Source organism: Daucus carota, chromosome 5 (genome assembly GCF_001625215.2).
Source record: "Daucus carota subsp. sativus chromosome 5, DH1 v3.0, whole genome shotgun sequence".
NCBI lineage: Eukaryota > Viridiplantae > Streptophyta > Magnoliopsida > Apiales > Apiaceae > Daucus > Daucus carota.
The window spans coordinates 25,453,390-25,463,473 of record NC_030385.2 but is presented as its reverse complement, the minus strand read 5'-3'; the positions used below and the strand labels follow the sequence as shown (position 1 = coordinate 25,463,473).

General features: G+C 41.6%; 1 non-coding gene across 1 annotated transcript; it reads left to right on the top strand.

The window, feature by feature from the left end:
- Window positions 1-6,541: 6,541 nt before the first annotated feature.
- On the top strand, window positions 6,542-6,648 carry LOC135146846 (small nucleolar RNA R71). The gene has a single exon (XR_010283943.1). It is a non-coding gene; the product is annotated as a small nucleolar RNA R71 (small nucleolar RNA).
- The last annotated feature ends 3,436 nt before the right edge of the window (window positions 6,649-10,084 follow it).

Below are 10,084 nucleotides of genomic sequence, written 5' to 3'. Positions count from 1 at the left end.
TCTTCCTTAGATTACCACCCCCAAACTTAAAATTTTCAATGTCCCCATTGAAAGTGATAAAAAGGCTAGAGCACCCACATACCTACTCGGAGTCCGAGTCCTCCCCCTCCTCTGCTGGAGGTGAATCAGGTGGAGGATACTGCATCCCTGCTCCGAATACTGGCCACTGAACTGTGACCCCCTGTGCCTGGAAAGCACTACCTAGAGCCTGTGTCAAGTCAAACGCAAACCTCTGGTGGATGTCATGCATGGTGTCCATCCGTCTCGCTAGTCGGCGATAATGAACATCTCCCATCGGTTCGGAGCTCCTCTCCGTCTGAGAAGTACCAGCTCCAGAAGCTCTAGTCTGCTCCCTCCTAACAAATGCTGGACGTCCCCCTGGCATCTCATCATATATGTATCCTAGGCCTCGAGGGTGGGGAACTCCTCCTTCCCACTCTGTCATCCGACTGATCGCCGAATGATCAATAGGTGCTGCTGGCAACTGTAATTGCTCGTTGGCTGGCCAACGAACACCGCTTGATCGACAGAGCTTCGTAACAATTGTGCCATATGGAATAGCACTAGTGGTTCCTCCCTGTAGGAACTTTAGAATCCCCTGATGAATAACATGTCCCAGATCAATATACTTGCCCGAGACAATCCCAAAGAGCAGAATAGCTCTATCCACTGTCACCTCATGCCCATGTGAAGATGGCATGATGTTAGCACAGATGAAGGCGTTCCACGCCTTCGCATACCGGTTCAACGCGGCTGCTGGAAACGAAACATGTGCCGGCAAAGGAGGTGCAGTCATCTTCCAAGTCGTGTCCGGCACACACATATCATACACCAACCGCTCAAGATCAACCGGATCATCATCAAACCGGCGTTTAGCACGCCCGATCCTCTCAACAACCCAATCTTCTTCATTACGGCGCTTGGCACGCCCCCCAATCACTCTACGGATCGCCTCCGCACTATAATCCACCCGGATTCCCCGCACCACCGTGAATCCATCGCGATTCTCCTTGGCATTAGCATAAAACTCCCGAATAATAGCCAAGGGAACCGCCTCCGGAGCCTCGCAAAAAGACTCCCAACCCCGTTCTTGAATCATGTTCAAGAGCTCACCATCTTCCGCCGTGGGTAAGAATCCTCTCTCCTTAACTATCGACTTATTCATAAGCCGTTGAAACTCGGTTCGTGCACCATCGGAGGTGAACTCAACCTCACCCATCGAGGAAGAATCGCTAGATGTAGGGGCTTGGGTGCTTGGTCCTTGTGATCTTCGGGCTCTTTTGGGTGCCATTGGTAGAGATTTAGAGTTGCAAGAGGTTTATGTGTAGTGGGTTTGAGAGATTTGATGGAGGTTGTGTGTATGGATGTGTATATATATAATTAGGGTTTATAGAATTATAATAGGAATTGGAGATGTGTTTTGTGTTTATATAAGGATTTGAGAGCTGAGTTAGGGTTTTGGAGGATATATTTCGGGCTAGGCATGCAAAATTAGGATTGTGGGCTTTTAAAAACGAAAAGAAAATATTTTTGGGAGAAATTTCGAGCTCCTGGACAGTCAGTAGCGCGGCCGCGCTAAGTGTAGCGCGGGCGCGCTGTACACTTTAGCGCGGGCGCGCTGGACACTAGCGCGGGCGCGCTAGTGTCTGACACCCAGGGCTGATTTTTCTCGTTTTTTGTGTTTTTGAGGTTTACAATCGTACAATGTGGTTCCAATGCGTGGGTTGCCTCCCACGAAGCGCTTGTTTAACGTCGTTAGCTCGACGTGAAGTCCAGAATTAATCCGATTCCGATTGAAGAATCGTGGTTTGTACCTCACGATTCACATTTCCGCCAAAGTAAGGCTTCAACCGTTGACCATTAACTTTAAATGATTCATCCGGTGATTTGGCATAGATTTCTACTGCACCATGGGGAAATACCATCTTGACTGTAAACGGTCCCGACCAGCGTGATTTGAGTTTTCCTGGAAACAACTTCAACCGAGAGTTATACAATAGAACCAATTGTCCTACCACAAAGGATTTTTGTATAAACCGCTGATCATGCAATCTTTTCACCTTCTCTTTGTAGAGTTTGTTATTTTCATAAGCACGGAGGCGGAACTCCTCCAACTCATTGAGTTGAATCATGCGTTTCTCTCCAGCTAATTGTAAATCGAAATTCAACTTCTTTAGTGCCCAATAAGCTTTATGTTCCAATTCTACTGGTAAGTGACAAGCTTTCCCAAACACTAGCTGAAATGGAGAAGTACCCAACGGTGTTTTGTAAGCTGTTCGATAAGCCCAAGCAGCCTCATCTAATCGCAATGACCAGTCTTTCCTAGAAGGGTTAACCACCTTCTCTAATATGCGTTTGATCTCTCTGTTGGACACTTCAGCTTGACCATTCGTTTGAGGATGATAAGCAGTAGCAACCCGGTGATTGATATTATACCTCGTCATCAAGGTTGTGAATTTTCGATTGCAGAAATGGGAGCCTTCATCACTGATAATGACTCTAGGTACTCCGAAACGGGTAAAGATTTGTTTTTGAAGAAATTGTAAGACCACCTTAGCATCATTTGTAGGTAAGGCTTTCACCTCTACCCATTTAGACACATAATGCAACTGCTAATAGAATATACTGGTTGTTGCAAGACGAAACGAACGGTCCCATAAAGTCAATACCTCAAACATCAAATATTTCGACTTCCAAAAGCATTTTAAGAGGCATTTCATTCCTCCTAGAGATATTACCTGTACGTTGACATCGATCGCACCCCAAAACAAACTGATGAGCATCCTTAAACAGAGTTGGCCAGTAAAAACCTGCTTGAAGTACCCTCTTTGCTGTCTTCTCTCCGCTATAATGGCCCCCATAACCAGTGGAATGGCATTCGCGCAAAACTCCCTCAACTTCATTATTAGGAATACACCGTCTGAGAATCTGATCGACTCCTTGTTTAAACAGAAAGGGTTCATCCCAAATATACCATTTCACATCGTGAAGGAATTTCTTGCGTTGAGCATAAGAGAATTCTGGAGGAACGACCTTACTAACCAGATAATTTACAATGTCAGCAAACCATGGCTCTTCTGCCTCAACTCCGAACAACTGTTCATCTGGGAAGAATTCATTAATGAGAGTGTTGTCGGTAGTTTGTTTGCTATGATCTTCTAGTCGGGATAAATGATCTGCTACCTGATTTTCTGTGCCCTTCCGATCTTTTATTTCTACATCAAACTCTTGGAGTAATAGAACCCAACGAATTAGCCTTGGTTTGGAATCCTTCTTTGAAATGAGATACCGAATGGCCGCATGATCAGTGTATACCACCACCTTTGTTCCAAGAAGATAAGACCTGAACTTCTCAAAGCTAAAGACAATAGCTAGAAGTTCTTTTTCAGTAGTAGTGTAGTTCAATTGTGCATCATTTAATGTTTTGCTGGCATAATAGATAACATGAAACACATTACTTGTACGCTGGCCTAGTACAGCTCCTACAGCATAATCACTGGCATCACACATTAATTCGAATGGTTTACTCCAATCAGGTGCAGTGATGATAGGTGTTGATGTCAACTTCTTTTTCAAAATTTCAAATGCTTCCAAGCACTCCTCATCAAATTTGAATGGAATGTCTTTCTCTAACAGATTGCAAAGAGGTTTAGAAATTTTTGAGAAGTCCTTGATGAACCTTCGATAGAAACCTGCATGACCAAGGAAGCTTCGGATGCCTTTAACTGAGAGTGGTGGAGGGAGATTTTTAATTGTTTCCACCTTTGCTTTATCCACTTCCAGTCCCTTGGCAGATACTTTATGTCCCAATATGATTCCTTCTTGCACCATGAAATGGCATTTTTCCCAATTGAGAATCAGATTAGTTTCCACACATCGCTTGAGAACCATTCTCAGATTCATGAGGCATTCGTCATAAGATGTTCCGAATATAGAAAAATCATCCATGAATACCTCCACATTGATGCCGATCATCTCTGAGAATATTGCCATCATGCACCTTTGAAAAGTGGCTGGTGCACCGCATAAGCCAAAAGGTACTCTTCGGAATGCAAATGTACCATAAGGACATGTAAAGGTTGTCTTTTCTTGATCCTCCGGAGAAATAGCAATCTGATTATAACCAGAATACCCATCCAACAGGCAATAGAATTCATGACCAGCCAACCTGTCAAGCATCTGATCAATAAAAGGCAGAGGGAAGTGATCCTTCCTTGTAGCTTTATTCAGCTTTCTGTAATCCATGCAGATTCTCCAACCAGTGACAGTTCTAGTTGAGATGAGTTCCCCTTTTTCGTTGGCTACAACTGTCATGCCTCCTTTCTTAGGCACACATTGTACTGGACTCACCCATGAGCTATCTGAAATGGGATATATGATACCTGCATCGAGCCATTTAAGAATCTCTTTCTTTACAACCTCCTTCATGATAGGATTTAACCTTCTCTGTTGTTCCACTGAAGGTTTGCTTCCTTCTTCAATGAGGATTTTGTGTTGACAAAAGGATGGACTGATTCCCTTGATATCAGCTATAGTCCACCCAATGGCTGTTTTGAATTCCCTTAGCACCCTCAAAAGTTTTTCCTCTTCTTCACCTGACAGGTTAGCTGCAATAATAACAGGAAGAGTAGAACTTTCACCAAGAAAAGCATACCTCAAGTGATCCGGTAGCGGTTTAAGTTCAAGTTTAGGTGCTTCGATCACTGATGGTTGTAATGGTTTATGATCTTCCTTTTGTTCCTCCAAGCCAAGAGATTCGACAGGTGGTTCAAAATTCCTCCGCCAAGGTGATGAGTTAAGATGATGGATTTCTTCCAATTCTTCTTCACTATCCAATTCCTCATCATTGGTAAGGATTGCTTCCAATACATCATCCTGTAAAATCCGCTGGCTATTGGTTTCTGCCGTAGAATCAAGTACATCCATACTGAAACAAGATTCCTCATCAGTTGGTAATTTCATTGCATTGAATACGTTGAACGTGACCGTCTGGTCTTGTATTCTCATTGTAAGTTCCCCTTTTTGTACATCGATCAAAGTTTGCCCGGTGGCTAAAAAGGGTCTACCCAAGATTATAGGAATTCTCTTGTCTTCTTCAAAATCAAGAATCACGAAGTCGGCTGGAAATATTAATTTATCAACCTTGACTAGCACATCTTCAATTATACCTCTCGGATATGTGATCGAACGATCAGCTAGTTGTAAAGACATGTTTGTCGGCTTGAGCTCTGGCAGGCCAAGTTGTGTGAAGATAGATAGAGGCATCAGATTGATGCTAGCTCCCAAGTCGCACAGACACTTATCGAAAGAGAACTTCCCAATAGTGCAAGGGATAGTAAAGCTTCCCGGGTCTTTCAGCTTAGGTGGTAATTTTTGTTGAAGCACAGCACTACATTCCTCTGTTAAAGCTACTGTCTCTAACTCCTCGAGCTTTAGCTTTTTTGAAAGAATACCCTTCATGAACTTGGCATAGCTAGGCATTTGCTCGAGTGCTTCAGCAAACGGAATGTTGATGTGAAGCTTTTTAAAAACTTCAAGGAATTTACCAAATTGCTTATCCAGCTGCTGTTTCTTTAACCTCCTAGGAAACGGAGGTGGTGGATATGATGGCTTTGACACCGGAGCAGCTGTAGGGATAGCCCTATCCATTTCAACAGTAGGTGTTATGCCAATTGTATTCGAAGGAAGTTCTGCTGGAATTTCTTGCTGTTCATCATCCTGATTCTGCACTAATGTTGAGGTTGGCCCTGTTGTAGTTTTTCCAGATCTTAGCGTAATGGATTGGACTTGCTCTTTAGGGTCCCTCTTACCTGGTACCTCTGTATCACTAGGGAGATTCCCCTGTGGTCTGCTTAATAAAGCATTAGCTAACTGACCGACTTGCGTCTCCAAGGCTTTCAACGTTACTGCCTGACTCTTGTACATGAGTCTTAGTTCTTCCATGTCAGACCTTTCGTTAGCTGATTGCCCATGATTCTGAAATCCCGGTGGGTGATAAGGCTGTTTATGTGCATACTGTTGTGAAGTTCCAGCCTGACTATACTGTTTAGGTCCCTGTTGAAATCCTTGTTGAGGCTGATTATAACCCTGATTATTACTCCAGCTGAAATTCGGATGATTTCGGTTGTTAGGATGGTAAGTAGCTGGAGCAGGCTGTTGACCTCTCTGAAAATTGCTCACAAATTGTGCTGATTCACTAGAAATGGCACATTGATCAGTAGAGTGAGTACCAGCACATAATTCGCAAATAGAGATTGGCTGTTGAATTCCTTGGTGAGCCAGAGAATCGACTTTCATCGTGAGAGCCTTAAGTTGAGCTGCAATAGCTGTAGATGTGTCAAGATCAAGAATTCCGGCTACCTTCCCTTGAGTGAGTCTTTGAGTAGGGTTCTGATATTCATTAGCAGCCATCATTTCAATAAGATCATAAGCTTCTTCATAACTTTTAGCCCATAGCGCACCTCCAGAAGCAGCATCAAGCATAGGTCTGGATTGAGGTCCAAGACCATTATAGAAACTGTTTATTTGCATCCAATCCGGCATGCCATGGTGGGGACACTTTCTTAGCATCTCCTTATACCGCTCCCAGGCTTCACAGAATGTTTCTCCTGATTGTTGAGAGAATTGAGATAGAGCATTTCGTAGTGCAGCAATCTTTGCCATGGGGAAGAATTTAGTGAGAAATTTCTGAGCTAGATCTTCCCATGTAGTAATCGAACCAGATGGTAAAGAATGTAACCATCCCTTAGCCTTATCTTTCAGTGAAAATGGGAAAAGCCTTAGCTTCACAGCATCATCAGAGACGTCATTAAATTTGAAAGTGTCACAGATCTCTATAAAATTCCGTATATGCATATTAGGGTCTTCAGTAGGAGAACCCCCATACTGTACCGAGTTCTGGACCATTTGAATAGTTCCTGGTTTGATTTCAAAGGCTTTGGCTGCGATTGCAGGCCTGACAATGCTTGACTGGATATCATCGATCTTTGGCATAGAGAAATCCTTCAATGCCTTACTGTCTGGTTGTGCTTCAGGTTCTGTCATTGTTTCAGAATCAGAAGAAGAAGATGAAGATGAATCAATTGCTTTTTTACGAGCTTGAGAACGTGTTAGCATAAACGCGATCCAAGTACCTGAAATAAAGAAAAGAAGAAAAGTGAGAAGAGAATAGAATCCTAGTCAGTGAATTTTAATGCACACTGATGACAAGTACATAAACTAATTAATTAACACCGAGTCCCCGGCAGCGGCGCCAAAAACTTGTTCGCAAAAATCTACACGCAAGCGCACGTGATCACAAGTAATATATTAAGTTCGATCCCACAGAGACTGGTGAATTAAGAATACGCACCTATGCAACAATGTATGATCAATTTTCACTGCCAAGACAATTAACAAGGATGGTTTCTTTTATACTAATAACTAAAATTACTAATCAAATTCAGAATAGGAAAACACATGGGATTCTAACTTCATTATCGAATTCATCTAGAATTGAAATTACTGATTAACATGCAACTGTTGATCCTAATCAGACAACACGAAAGTAATACATGCCAACTCTCGTTGCACACATATCATACCAATCGAAATCCACAATTAAGATAGAAATCTCATGGACACCAACAAAGCTCAGACCCTATATCTCTATAGCGGTAGTGTAAGCAGCGAGGTTTAATAGCAAGTCATCTATCGTGATTACACAGGGTGATAAAAATAGTTCAAGTCTACCACAAATTATGTTTCATTCACATAATCCTATGTTTACATGGCATAGTTCTAAATTCAATCATCCACTCTCGCTTCAGAAAGAATTAACAAACAACTCAGAAGTTAGCTACGCTTCTAAGAAGAATAAGCACGGCTCATGCAAAGATATCAACGTACGTCGCAAAATCACACAAGTAATATTCTCCGCTAGACTACATCGATAAGTCCATTAGAATCCCATGAAGGCGGTTAGTTCATAATCGAACTAATCGACATCATGGGTTCTAATGAAAACATGATAAATAAACTAAGAGAATTAAACGGAATAAAAATGCTTGAATTAATAATAAAGATCACACGTTACAGAATTGATGTTCACGATCTCGCTCGAAACTGTCACTTCCTCGCGAAGAACGATCCAATACAAAACCGATAATGTGCTTGAATGATTAAACTAAATTACGATATTGTTTCGATATTCTAACTACTTCTACGAGGCTAGGGTTTTACACACGAGAAATTAAATTACATTGACCAAGTCAACCGGGCCTCGACCGCTGCGAAAATCCGTCAGAAAAGCTTCAAAAATCGGCCCGGGGCACTTCTGCTGGGCGCGGCCGCGCTAAACTAGCGCAGGCGCGCTAGTGGAAGCAGAAGGTAGCGCGGGCGCGCTAACAAGTAGCGCGGGCGCGCTACTGTCTGTCATGGCAGCCCTGATTCTTCGTGTTCAGCTCGTTCTCGCGTGCATGTCCTTCCTCGCTCTTGTACCACTTCCGTAGGTGATCACGGTTGCATTTAGCACATGCAACAAGCCCTTTAAACCCCTAGATAGCTCTAGTGGACGAGTGTGCTCTCGTGAGGGTTTGTAGAAGATATACCCACAAAGTCCCAAGTCGTGATGAATCCACAATTCTCTATTCTTGCAGATAATGCACCAAAACCAACCTAAAATGATAGAAAATCACTTCATCACCTCAACTCGTGACCTGCACAGAAAAACAATAAAAACACATCAAAAGACACTAAACACTTAAGTACAACCAACCAATTTAAGTGGAAATAAAGGCCTATAAGTGTGTATAAATACCACTTATCAGCTGCCAAATGCAGTATCAAGTCCAAGAAATTCTATATTTGTACTAGCTAGAAAGTGAGTAGGAAAATACTTTTACAGACTAGTTTTGTTTGTAGTAGTATATATTCACTTTGTAATTTCACATTTCAGAGTATCAAACACCAAGAACTGAAGAGCAGAGTATTAGAGAAAGTTAGCAAGAAATTGTAAGCTTCTGCTCTTCATTCTTTTGTAAGCAGCCAAGTATTTTTACTTGGAAGGTTCTTGATATAAAAATCTCTCAGGTGGATCAAACAATCCACCTGAAATTTTTAAGATCCTTGTTCTTTAAATTTCTGTTTTAGCTTTTATATTCTCTTGTAATTTGAATATCATCTGCTGTGCAAAAAGTTATTGAAATTTTTGTAGATTGTATTCAACCCCCCTTCTACAATCTAACTTATTGTTTGAATTGTCTGAATAACAATTGGTATCAGAGCCAAGCTTCTAACATACAAGAAGTTTTCAGATCCTAAAGACAATCAACAATGGGAAGAAGAGATGAAGGAGTCAAGATTCCAATGCTGGTCAGAGAACACTACTTTCATTGGAAGGTGAAAATGAGAATGCATCTTCTCTCCTTGGATCCTAGCTACATCAACTGTATTGAGAAAGGACCACATGTTCCAGTTAAAATCAACACTGCCCTGAGACTTGATGGAAGTGAAGCTGAAGATGTTGAAGTGCCTAAAAATCCTTCTGAGTTCACTGAGGAAGATGAGAAAGAAGTGCACAAGGATAACAAGGCTATGAACATTCTGTTCAATGGTATTGATGATGACATGTTTGATAGTGTTATCAACTGTCCAACTGCAAAGGAAGTATGGGACACTATATATTCAAACTTTATGTGAAGGCACTGATCAAGTTAGGGAAAACAAAATGCAGCTGTTTGTTCAACAGTATGAGAGTTTTCACTCTAAATCTGGTGAATCTCTAAATGATTTCTTTAACAGATTTCAAAAACTGTTAAATGGATTAAAGTTGTATGGTAGAATCTACATGGTCAAGGATTCAAATCTCAAATTCTTGAGAGCCTTACCTAGAGATTGGAAACCCATGAGTGTTGCTGTAAGACAGGCTCAGAATTTTAAACCCTAGTTACAAATGTGTTGAATGCACGATTAATTTATGCGTTATTTTTAAAAATTGTGATGTTTTTTCAAGAAATTTTAACATGAATACTTTTGATAGCTAAGGATTAACATGATGGGAGAATAAAAAAAATTCAAAAAAAAGTTTGTAAATTTGTAACTTTAA